Below are 13,808 nucleotides of genomic sequence, written 5' to 3' on the forward strand. Positions count from 1 at the left end.
TTTACTTATTTCGTTCCTATTTTTTGTATGTCGGCTTCGGCCGTGCGGTCCAGATGGGCCCGGAAAACACATCCACCAAACACTTGCTTGGACGGTTCAAGTGCTTTCAAGAGCAGCCCCCAAACACACCAACTGCCGGGCTGGTAACCGGAACGATGGAACGATGCCTACGGCTTTCTGCAAGCAGAAAAAGGCTCATTCTTCATCGCTGGATCGCTTTTGTCGTTGTGTTCCAGACAATCGCCTGGGAACGACGGTATACGGCGTTGCAAAGCGGGCATAACGTGATTTTAGTTATAATGGAATTATTTCGTGAAGATTATGCAAATCTGCTCAAATGCTCTTTGCGGCTGTCTCCGCCAGGATGGGCGTTCTATGCACGGAACGGAACAGGCGTCTCCGTCTACCAGTCCACCGGAATGGCGATTATGTTTTAATGAGGCACAAAAGCAGTCGGTCACCGCAGTAAGTTTTCGGGAGCTTTGCCGTCGCGCAAGGACTGCAGCTAGGAGCTGCGAATTGCACCTGAAGCATTATCCAAATTGATAGTGTTGCAACCAAGGCATTGTAGTACGATGCGCTTGGGAATGTTAACTATCCACTGGGACATACAGCGGACAGAAGTAACATCGATGTTACACGAACGATCAAACACACATTCCGCAAAACTTGGCAAGCGTTCATCAAGTGCTTCTGGTGTGAAGCAGATAGCAAAGGAAAGCAAGGCAAAAAAAAACTTAAATGACTCCCACCTATACCACACCCAACATCAAACATTATTTTAACCTCGTGCCCGGATTATTTGTTGCCACGCGGTATAAATTAAATTAACAATGCAACATTGATGAAATCAACAGCAAACTGACGGATACTGGTACTGTTTGCTTTAGCCAAGGCTCATCCGGCTGAGGTTTTTTCCCGCCCCGTCCCGGCCTGGCCAACACCCTTGCGCACTCCCTACCAGCCGAAACCGGGCACACCTGAACAAATACAAAATTATTTAACAATCGTTTATTAATTCCCATATCATTGGTACTGTTCCACGGTTGCAGCCGGTTGCCATTTGGTTTGGGCCACACAAGCCACCGCACTGCAACAACATTCGGAACCACATCACGCGATGACCACCGGTGTACATCATTATTGATCGCCGTCATGCTCACCGTGCCCGGGCCACTTTCATTGCAATTTCGATTTTGGGTGAATAAATTCCGCCCCCCCCCCCCCCCCCTCGTACCCGTGTCACCACCCCCCCCCCCCCTTTTTGAGGTGAACCATTTCGTTCGCTACGGGCAGGAAGATGACCTCCAAACGGAGCGCAGTCCTGGAGTGCACTTGAGCGTCCGGGCAATGGGAGCCGAGAGCAAGGGCAAAACGATAGGATAATTTGGTGCTCGATAATAAATAACCGTACCCAGCTTGGCTCGTGGTCCTCCTGGTGGGAGATGGTGGGTGGGTGGGAGGTCGGCCGGGCGTGGGGTTGAATTTGAATAAATATTTGTGTCTGTGCGCACCGGGTCTCGGAGCCGGCACGAACTTTTCGGGCTAGTGGAATAATATGGGTTGAATGAGCTTGCAGTACGGTTAACCGAGAATTAATAAACATTGACCACAATGCGCGGTCATGAGAACGTATCGATACCGCTGCATTTCATTGCGTTTTAATGAGCTATCTTCCGGTGTTGGGGCATCGGGTTTTGGCTCGGTGCGTCGCATTCGAGTGACCGTTACACTTCACGGAGCAACCATCTCATCATTTCGGTATTATTTTCGGCCTGCCGTTTACATCCTCTCTGCATAAAGGGATGGACACAATTGCGATCAAAAAAAAAATGGGGAGCGATTGCCATGGAAACGTACTTCAGCTCGCTTGGTGTGCGACCTTGAAGCTTTTCTATGGTCGACGACCGATCGACGAAGAGATTCGACAGTTTGCCAGTCTATTAATATTCATTTTAAAATCTTATCACTCCTCGGAGGCCAGCGGCACAATCACCTGCTCCGAGCAGTTGGGCACACTCGATGAACTTAATCTTTCCCACAGGTATCTTTATAGCTCACCGATAAATCGCTCGGTTCGGATGGATGGGTCGCCTTTTTCCGCAGCAGCCGGGTGGCGAAACCGACCGACCGAGCGGGCCGGAAGTGATTAGTCGCACGGTTGGGCGAATCTGGTAATTTATCGTTCTGTCTAAATTTTCTCCAACAACATTATCCTGGCGAATGGTTTGCTGGTGTTTCGTTTTCTTTTTGTCGCTTTTTTCACCACTGTTTAATGCCACGCTCTCGACATAAAGGGAAGAAAAGTGAGATAAAAAGCGGGATGTTTCGATTTTCTAAGCAATTGAGGCACAGTCCATTATGGGAAGCAAATCGAATTTTCCATCGGCGCTGAAATGGAGGATTATTTCCCACAGGGGCGTTAAGCAAGGCACAAAGAAATGTGTTTTTTTTTTTTAAATATGTGTGCAGGAAGGAAGACATAGACAGCAAGTTAAGATTCCTGCGTGAACGCTCTAACTGACTAGAGAATAGTCAAAATTTTGAAAATGTGTTGAAAGGAGAGATTTAATGCTACTTATTATTTGTTTATCGGTTTTAGTCGATGCCATAGATGACGGCTGGCCGAGGTGATAATGGCGCCGCTCTTCACACGGCAGGACTGAGTTATGACTTTTCAAACTGCGGGTAAAATCAAGTGGCAGAAAGCCACTGGCAGTCCGAGACGTTAAGGGGGTTGAATAGTGCCAATACAGCAGAAGAAAGTACCATTGAAGTAGTTTAATAATGTATTTTGACACACTTGGTCTAGACGAGATTTTAAACCACCTCAGTCAAATATGACGAGATGCATGGGTCAATACCGTCAAGAAAGTCTGTATAGGCAACACAAGTCCTCCTAAAGTAGATTTGCTAACGAAGAGCCATAATAAAAATTTCGCCTAAATAATTATTTAAATTCCACAAATTTAAAAACTTGCCAGCAGCATTTGTGTTCCATTTAAATATTCGATAGCCATCTTTAATTGCTCTCCACTGTACATGGAAATTAGCTACCAAAAACTGTTCCAGCTGTTGTACTCTCCGCATTCTAAGCATATGTAAATTCTTTATCAACAAAACAAACTGCATTAGTTGAACAGCTATATCGTTTACTAATCAGCACAAAGTACTTTGGAGAAAACTCCTTTTCGATGTCACATCTGTGCACAATTGAACTGGTACAAGCTATTTGCAATATCGTACGTATCGAGAGCGGCTCCATAAATGTGCGCAGTGTGGACAAAACTTTTTTAATAAGTAGATCAAAAATATTTACCCCAAAACTTTGCTGCCAAATATCGTATCGGCACACATATGCCGTGGGGGTTTTCCACTTTGAAACAACCGAACGGTAGGAAATGTGTCCTGGATAGTCCGAAACGGACAGCAACAAAGCGATCAAACGATTTCAAACTCATTCAATGGCATGTTTGCTGGATGCACTTGTACAAGACTACATCTTTTTATGTTTTTTTTTCTTGTGTTACATATTGGATAGAGATTAAAAGTTTTGTGGAAAGTTTGGCTGGGATTAACTGGAACTGGAATGTTGCTGCATTTTAACTGCAGCGCGATTGCCTCGGTAAGTCATATTGCTTAGTAGGAAAGCGGGATTTTTTTTCACTCAAAAAAGGAACTTTGTTCATTAAAACGTGCAAAGTTCAGGTATTTATAGGTACCGCCTTATCTCAAAAATAGTCCTCTTTCCAAAAAACACTCACACACACCTGCCCAAACCCTCACCTGGTAAGAGTAATTTGGATGGCCCTCTTTAAACAGAGAGGCACCCAATTGTACCGGGGGAGTTTAGCTAGAATTATCTCGAGTTCTCACCTCCTTTTCAACCGGTCCACCCAGCGCCAGCGAGTGTAGTACTGTGGCGTCTTGTTTGACATGAACCCTTGCCTTAGCTACGGCCGGTGCTCATCCCACTTGACCGGCACCGTCCTTGGCCGGCGTGAGCGAGCGAACGTTTAGCTGACACATGTAAATAGCTGCTGACAGGAGTTAATTAACCATTCTTCGGCGAGGCGGAGGCGTTAGTTCGGCCACGCCACGTCATGTCCGTTTTGCTGATTGTTTCGAGCAGTGGGTTTTGTGTGCAAGCACAACCTGGTGCAAATAAACCATCCTTCCTTCCGTTGTCCCCGCGCATCCTCCTACTGTCTCTCTCTCTCCAGGAAAGATGGTCGGCAGAATAAACATTCGGCACGAAATTTTCCCACTCCGTCACGAGGTGTGGAAATTTGTATGCAAATAAGAAAAGTGGTCCGTCGTTCATCCGTCTGTGTGTCCGTCTGTCCGACGCTTCCAGAGCGGACGTAAGCACGCGCTCGTGTGTGTGGTTGTGTGTGTCGTGCCGTCCAGTAGGTGTTCCGGGTATTCCTTGCCCGAGATTAAATCCTTGCCACCTGCGACTACCTTTATGATGATCAGCGAGAGAGAGAGAGAGAGAGAGAGAGAGAAGAGGATAGGGAAGAAGCTGTCACGGAGCTGAAACCGTTCGAATGTTCGGGAGTCGCGAACCCTTAACCACCGGGCACTGGGATATGCTTTCTGGCAAGGATAACTGCTTTCAGTTAATTAAAATAGAGCAAACAATTAGGTTTAATTATCATTGTGAAGGTGAGCGCACTGAGGCTAAGTTGTGCACACATTGTATGCATACAAATGCCAATACGTATGTGTGTGCGTGTGTGTGTGAGAGCAGGTGAGTGTTTTCCGTGTTTTGTTCGAGTGGGCAATCGCGGAATTCTTGTGCCTTGAAGCGGTTCAGGCTTCAGAATTCAGAGCCACCGGGAGCGGTTCTCCTGCTATTCTAGTCATGCTCAGTTGAACTGATTAAATTGGTTGCAATAATTAAAACAACACACACACACACATACACACTCGTGCTTAAATGGTTAAGAGATCGGAATTTTCATCCGCTTACCAGGCAGGCAGCCTTCGGGTCCGGATTCCTTTCAATAAATATCCTTAGACTTCCTGGAACCGAGGAACTTCCTGCCTACAAAGAAGTCTATTTTTAACGAAACCTATCGAACGTATTTTCACTCTTGTCCATGTATTTTTAATCTTTAATTTAACATAAAACCCAAAAAGCTCTGCTTAATGCTAATGGTTGGCCGGCAAAATGCTGCGAAACGGAAGTTAATTTAATTCAACTACTAACCACTCGCACAATGTGAATAGAATTAACGAAATTTGTTAACAAGAACAGCGAACGGCCGTGATTACTGCTAGGAACGCAATTGGAAAATGGTGCCGGTACGGGTTTTAATTCCAGACCCGTACCGGCCGTATCCAGGACCTTATAAATTGCGAGAGTTTGTGGTGGTCCGGGCGTTGGTCGTTTGAAGCAAGCAGGAAAAACAACTAGGCAAAGGAAAACAACCAATCCTAGCAGAATGCGTGGAACATTAATGAAAACAAAACGAATGCAGAGGAAACACACAAGTAAACTTGGAAAGGAAAAGCTCTCGGAAAACATTCGCCATGTAATGTTTTCTATTTTATTAGCCCTTTTTGCTCTCTCTCTCTCGCTCGCTCGCTCGCTTGACTAGTCAGGAATAAGTGTACCTAACCCTGAGTAGTATTTTTTTTTTCGGTGTTCTTCTTCTTTGTAACTTCCGTCCATTTTCACTATTCATTTGCAGCAGCAGCACCACCAGCATTCGGATCTAGAGTCTGGGCAAAGTGGAAAACATCTGTACTGGCTACTAGCTCTCCGACTCCGACTCTGGCTCTCAAACCGGTTAATCCGCTGGCCTTAAGTCTGCTGCCGGCGTGCTTGTTGGAAGGATTTTTCGGTGGTGATTGCGCTTGTTTAGTGACCAATTTGTTTTGTAGATTATTATAATGAACTCACCGTCAACCGGGTCTGGTAAGATGGTGGTGGTGGTGGTGGCGCTAAAGTATTGGTCCCAGCCTCCAGCACGCGCGTCTTCAACAGCACCGCTCTCCGGAAGCGTGTAATTTAATCTTCCATTCAGCATTGGTAATGCTTGAGCGGACGTGCGGCGAGTTGTGGTCAGTGTTAGAGCATCCTTTGTGCCAACACCTGGTCCCAGGTAGCTGGGTTCCCCCCCACTCCAGAAGACTTAATCCCTTGGCTCCCCGTTTTTACACCCACCGTTTTGTGGGTTTTGTAGAATTGCTTTTAATTTTCAACAACAACTTGAGAATATTCCCATTGCGCGCTCGGGTCAGTTGGCCTTGGTACGTTTAGCTGCTAATTTATTCCAATTCACGATTCGACCACAAGACCACAGTTTGCGATGCGAGGTAATGCGCTGCCCGGGGAGATTTGAATCCTTTCTTCCCGTGTTTGCCGTATTCTCGAGCTTCCGTGCGTTTTGCTCTCTTGAAGTAGTTTAATTATCAATGAATTTTTACAACCATTTAAAGCGGCTGGGCGAAAAAAAAGGTAAGGGAACCCTGGATGAAGCTGTGCGAGTGCAAAGACGTACGCGAGGTTGCCGGATTTTGCTGCCGAAAACTTTCAGCTAATTGTGTCGGAATCGAGGCGGAATGTCTGATAAGAACCAACCTGGCGGCAACCTGGGCACGAATTGTGCCACTTGCTTTGCCCTGCCTGCTACCGGTGAAAAGTGGTTACTATTGGGTGTGTTACCAGTTACATGTCCGCGTGTGCAGCGCAGAAGTTTGCTGCACGCTCACGGGCGCGTTGGCGTCCGCTGTTTGCCAACCCGGTGAGCGCGGGCACGTTCCAGGGGTTTTTTTTGCGGAAAATGAAGGTGATTATTCATACCGGTTGCTGCTTGCTGTACCGGGTGATAATTTATTCATCCCGTCTCGAGACGACGAAACCGTTTACTCATTTTGCGCCGGATCCCGACAATGCACTGTGTAGTGATGGAAAGTTTGCCCGCGCGAGCTTGCAGGGATCGGTGTTCGGTGGTTTGCTGTAGCGATTCAAATCATTGCAGCAGCAAATCATCATCAGTGATGTTTCTTTTAAGTGCAGCAGGAAGCGGCTGCCTGCTTGCCGTAGGATGAAGATCTAGCTGGGAACTTTTTTTCGCTTGCAGTCCTTTCTGAATTTTCCGATTTTTTCACGCCCCCCGTTAGCTCATTCTCTTCTTCAGTGAGCACAGCGAAATCACACACCGTACACCGAGCAATGTTTCATTCAATCGTGCGGATTGATTTTTCCCTCGATCAGGGAACGAAAACATCGCTCCCCTGTTTGCTGCTGGCATTTCGAGAGGTTTCCCAACATCGTTATCGGTGCTATCCCGGAAATATCTTCTTGCAGCGGTTGCGGTTACGCTCCCGGGACGGTGCGTATGTCTTTCCCTGGGCTGTTTGTTTGCTTTTGTTCTTCTTGCTGTGATGCCACTACGGGGGTTGGGAAATGTGTGGTTCTTTTTGCAATTTTCCACGGGAACAAACACTTGCATTCGAGTGGGCGGGTACGATGTTACTGATGCGTTTGCCGCATCCGAGTTGCCGAGTTGTATCCGTGAATGAAGAACAGATTAAACGAAATGTTTCGTTCGTGGATGGTGGGAACTTTTGCTGAGGCGTGAGAGAAATAAAAATTGGCGTCGCTGCTAGTCGAATGGGCAAAGCAGTTAGTGGAAGAGGACTCTTATAGCGCACACTTTTGAGAAGTTTACACGAGTCTTGATTCTAATATTGGGTAATTCGTTTGCGATGCTTTACGTAAATAAACAGTTTGAAAGAATCTTTGAACGATCTCTTGTAGGTATTCAGACAGATGACTTGTAGAGATCCACAGCTTCTGAATAAGTCCTATTTACCAACGATTGTAGCTGGTGCAAGCTCCAATAGACTTCTCCACAGACTCAATTTGGTTGCCTAGGACTTGTCTGTTCCTGATGACAAGCCTGATGAAAAGCCACCTCAAATCCACGAAGCATGCAGACAGGTGTTGAATACAACTTGATGCTGCAAAGATGAACAATAAAACATATTGAGGAGGGAAAAACGTCTGTAACAGCAGAACTAGACTTAGGATATAGAGTTTAAATGGTTGAGATATGGTTAGTTTAGGTTCATCCAGTGATCTCACACCTTTGACTTCCTGGTCGAGCGGATAAAAGGGATGTGAACTTCCGACAGTGATCCTGTGCCCTAAGATGCACTTCATTTTAAAATTGCTCTCTATGGCCTCCGAGGATGATTGAGCCCGTCAACCTTTAAAAGTTGTAGAATCGGCCATGTCCACAGTATCCCGAATACTTGATAATGATGTTGGATTCCGATAGCTTGCATCACTAAGGAGACACTTCTGCAGTGCTCTTTGGAGCAAAGGATAGCTATTTTTGCCAGACTAAATGTGAAGTAGCAAAATAGTCCAATTAAGACATCCTTGGTTACAACCATTCCCAGAACCATCTGCAGCAACTATCTACCAGACTCAGACGTGCGTTGCGAAAGTTTTTTTGATTACTGTTGCAACAAATCAAAAATGTCATTTCACTGTTGTTTTTTCTAGCAATTTTTCCATATTTTCAGAAGGCAAATGCGGTGCAACGATGTACACGTGCGTTCAAATTATGATGCTTGCAATAGAAATCAAAGCACTGATTGCATACCATTGCAATCACTGGTCTCTAGGTGCACTCTCTGGGAGCAAAACCCATTCCCCAGCAAATCGGTAGAGTTGGGGATCTTGTGGCTGTGATGAAAAACAGCTTCGTTGTGGCCAACCACAGCCACAGCAAGAAGCAAACTACACAGCCTTGTATGGCTACTTTGCTAACTGCAGCACAGCGTTCTTGCCTTCTTGAATGGCGTGTGGGAGCATTTTGGGGAAAAACATGTGTTGCTCTCCCCCTCATGTATGATGCGAGCAGAGCATCGAAATTTGTTCGCCACTTTACCATGCGTTGCGTTGTGCGGGAGAACCGTTTCTTGCCGGCTGTATTATGATGCCTCCAGTACAGTGTAGCACGGTCGGCTGACGGTGTGATGCATTGATCAGTGCACGAAGCTGCTACTCGATGAAACAAAATCTGTACCTCACAGGCTGTCTGTTTCGAGGAAAGACACCCAGCGCTAGTGTCGATGCATATCCTCGGGAGGCACACGTGGTAGCTGACATTTGCTCATTGATGTGGTATCAGAAGTTTACCTTCGATGAGAATCTTCCGGTCGTACATGTGTTCTGCATCACACGGCCATCCCATCCGTTCGGACCCGGCCCGGCTGTGATGCGAAATTCTTTCCTTCCTTTCTTCCGTTGCGTTGCGTTTGCGGCAGCTGCTGTCGCGGTCTTGTGAGTTTGTTTTTGTGCGTTTATATACCTTTTTATTGGGTGATTTTTTGCTTCTTCGTTCTCCCAAAGTCCGTCCGCAGATGGAGCGCTTTAAGCTGAGACAGTTTTGGTCGTTTGATGTGTGTCCAATAACATTTGAAGCTGGAATTTCGTAGCAAAGCGTGTGCAGCATGTGGTCGATCGTTGATGAATGCACGTCAGCGTTGTCATAGCGACGGCTACTTTGTTGCTGCTTCTCCCGAGCAATAAGCTTAAGCAAACAAGACCAGCAAATCAGTCAGCCAGCCAGCCAGCCGGCCGGCGAGCAGCAAGGCAATGGTGCGTACCTGGTTCGGGAAAATGTCGGCATTCTGCGGTTTACCTTAGTATTCGATGTTTACACAACTGCTGCCGAGATCGCTAATATGAGCCGCTATTTCTTGTGGTTGTATCGGGGAACATGCTTGAAGCTGGTGCTTGTTTTGGAGGCCGCTATATTGGATGGATTATATGCAGCAATTTCCTGCACCGAGCATGAAGTGTGTTCGTTGTGAAAACATACTCAGTTTGTGTAAGGATTAATGGCGATTTTGAGCGCATCGTGTGGAGCGCACGTAGGCAAGGTGGGCAATTCCTTATTTTGGAATATGTGAGCTGTATAATAACCTTTTGTTTTGAGGTATTCTGATGCTCAGGAAATATTCGGAAAATTACGTCTTATCGACTCCAAGCAACGGTGGCCACGCTTCGTACAGCAAATTCTTCTTCCTCAGTAACGAACCACACACACACACACACTCATGAAAATTACCTTGAGGCGCGGTCAAACGGACCAAACACGCTGGGTTTAATATTTATGGCACATATTCGTCCGTATCGATTCCTCGCCTTTTGGTACAACAGGGTTTGGTCCAATTCTACAACCTGGCCGGGAATGATCGAGGCTCCGGGATGCGGCACGACTGGAGGAAAGGTCAGTCGAGTGAGCTAGAAATGTGGCATCGGTCGGTACAAAACAAATGGTCGTAATTCTTCTCCGGTTGCTGCCGGCAATGTTGAGACCTGGGCGACGTTGCCTTTGCCCACTGCTACCCAAGGCGTGCCTTATACCTCTGCGCTAGGTTCATCAAAGCCCAGAACAGAGGGAAAAAAGCAATGCGTAAAGGTTCTCCGAGGGGTTCGTTCCGACAGCGACAGCAGGTTGGTTGATCGATCCTTGCCCGGTTTGCAGTGGACAGGGATGCGGGCACATTTATCAAAACAAACAACAGCACACAGTCACAGACGCACCACGCATACGAAAAGCGTATTGGGAAAGGGAAACTCAGAATTCCTAATGCCGGTCCGGTCGTGTCGTTTAAGCGCCGGGGAGTTGGTTAACGCGCAACTGCACCCCACACCACACACACACGCTCCTGCATGACTTTCGGATCAAAATAGGCATTTTAAGGGAATTGATTGTTGAAGTATAATGAAGAGGGAACACATTTCGATGGTACTTTCGAGGCGATACAGTGGTTGGTAATGCGAACACGGGCTGGTTAGGTTCGCTGAAAGGATTGTTGCGTTGTTGGAAGGAAAGATGCTTGCAAGAAGTCGTCGTTGTACGCTTCGTTGACACTGATAGATTGTTATGAAGATGTTGGGAATGTTGTGCCATACGGGAGCGAAGGCTTTCAGAGACGGGAATTTATACCAAGAAGCGAGAAATGTGTCTCTGTGTATTGTATATTATCAAGTGAATTATAATCGTCAAGCTGTAGCATGTTTCTACACTTCTTCCATTTTCCATAGAGTCTCTTGGGGTTTAAGACAACTCATGGGATGTGAATTTTCTTTCGCCTAGCTTTAATTCTTAAATTGACTTTAATGAAGTTGGAATTCTTTCGCAAAATTTAAGGGACCTGTTATTAATGTTTGATCAGAATTTATTGGACTTTAGTCCACGCGATATGTACACGTTTTGGCTGTTGATTCCTCTGTTGGAGTAAGTGAAACCACTCACCATAGGCTTCAAATAAATCTGAGTGGTTTATATATAAGAGGCCTCAACGCCTTTACTGGATATTCCCTTTAGGACGAATTTTGAGAGAAGTCTGGACTAAGTGGGCGTTCTGGACGTTCAATTTTCGGTATTCCGATATAGTCTTCCAGAAATATTTGTGTTTCGCCTTTTCCACCACCAAAAAAAAAAAAAAAAATCCCTCTCATAATCTTCCCAAATCAAATGTCTCTGTGGAAACTGAAAGTAGTGTAGGATAAAGCCTAGATCCTAGCAGGGGTGTGTTGACACAATTAATTTTCAACGGCAATGATACGCCCTCAAGCAAAGCCCACTTACAAACACACTGAAAGGTGATTTATAATTGAGCCAAGCTTCGCGACCTGCCACACAAGCTGACAGATTGGGTCGAAAAGAAGACGTCCCTGCACGAGCAGCAAGATGCGCTTTTCCAAAAATCAATTATCCACTTAATCTCCTTTTCTCCTGCTGCTGCTGCTGGTGCTGCTCGTGCACCGGGTCAGACTGTTGGGATGTGCCATTATCGTATCATAAACCTACTCCTAATGTCTTGTGGTTCCCGGGGATGCGTCGGTGCTAATAGCCCAACTGACTTAGCTTCTTTTGTCAGTATGTAACGGAAATCGGTCGTACCATTTAGTCGGCGGCGGCGACGACAATACGGGATAGCGTGGGGTTGGTTCACGTGCCAGCCGGCCGGTTCGTAATCGAAACCCGAAACCCGCCGTATGCACACAGCCGTCCGACCTAGCGCGACAATAGCAACAATGAGAATAATGCGACCAAACAATGGTCAGCCCGAAAGCGATTGGGGTGTGCCGCTTCTAGGGGGCCGGGGCCGGTATGAATAATCATGATGTCATGGTCGTTTAGGGGTGTGATTAATAATCATGATTCATGGGGAAGTTTATCGAATAGTTTTGTTCTTTCGCTTTCGGTTTAGCGTTCGTTTCGATTTCGCCCTCTGTCCTCGCCGGTACAGCTCCCTCGAGGAGCAAGTCGAAACCGAAGGGATCGAATTTGGGCACGTTCTAATCCAAAACATTTATTATAGTACCAACCGACGCACACGGGAGACGGCAGCAAAAGCAGAAGCGAGGGAGGAAATGTTTTCGACTGTGGTTACGAGTGCCCAGAAGCATGTCGAAACCGATCGAACGTAGCCGATAAGGGAACGAACTCATCTCACCTCTAACGAACGAAGGTATACGCACTCGCCATCGCCAGACAGAGAGATCCCTTTTTTTGCTGGACACCTTTTCGGTTGGCAAAGGAACGTGTCACGCACGCGGAAAGTGTCGCCTGCGTCTGTGGGTCTATTGCGTTATGCCGCGTCCTAAGCTTCAGGGCATCGGTTGAAAACACACACACACCTCGAGTACCGAAAGTATCGGTGCTTCTCCGCCTTCACCGGATGTTATCGAACGTTCGAGCCCAAAATCCACACCCCAAAAAGGTGCCCGCCGGCGGTGTAGATGATGACGACGCGGACCGTGGACGGAGGTCGAAACTTTGGGCTAATGGAAAATGGTCGAATGGTGGACGTGGTTCGGTTCTCCGGAAGCTATGCATCTAATTTGATGTGTGTGCGTCCGATAAGACAAGCGCTGCCACACGACTAATTCCAATCCAGTTCAGCCGTGCACGCTGCCCGTTGATGGTATTATCTTCACCGATGATTCCGACTGTTCCGACTGTTCTCGCGCCCGAACCGTCGGTTCTAGGGATTGAAAAGTTATTAACGCAGAAGTCGCGCCTACGTGGCTGAGCTGTACTGATAGCCTTCGGGCTTGGTGTGGTGTGAGGTTGGAAGGCGGGTAGTCGGGGGTATTTTGAACACTAATTGGATTTCAGCTGCTGTACAGCACCAATCTGTCCGCACGTTGTCACGTAGTGGTGTAATTTGCGACAGATGTTGATAATGATTGAACAGTGATTAAGAAACGATGTGAATGGTGCTGTACCGGAATTGGTCAGTTGTGGCTGGATTGGCGTAACCTTTACAGCGTTGTTCGGATTGGCGCCATGCGTTATGACTTCAATGGTCGAGGATCAGTCGAGTGCTCGCTTACGCTGAGTGTAATTAATTATCTGGCGAAATAAAAGGCTTAGGCTGCGAGGCATTGTGAACTGATCGGGAAGATTAGAGGATTTGGGCGAAATACTGTCTAAAAGCCAAGAGTTGTGAAATTGTATGAGAGAAATATGGGTCTAATTAGATTGATAATACTATAGTGTAATTCATCTCACTTGAGGACCCGGTGGCAGATGCGATAACGGCGCCGGTCTTCACACGGCAGGACCGGGGTTCAAATCCCATCTGGACCGCCTCCCCGTACGCAGAGCTGGCTTCTTTGCTTCGTATAAAATTAAGTCACAGAAAGCCAGAAATGGCAGGCCGAGACCTCTCGAGGTTGTAGTGCCAAGGAAGATGAAGAATTTAGACTTTGTTAAACAGCAGTAAGTTTTGTATTTTTTTTCCAAAACTGTTTGCAT

The sequence above is a fragment of the Anopheles stephensi genome, chromosome 2 (genome assembly GCF_013141755.1).
Source record: "Anopheles stephensi strain Indian chromosome 2, UCI_ANSTEP_V1.0, whole genome shotgun sequence".
In the NCBI taxonomy this organism is placed as follows: domain Eukaryota; kingdom Metazoa; phylum Arthropoda; class Insecta; order Diptera; family Culicidae; genus Anopheles; species Anopheles stephensi.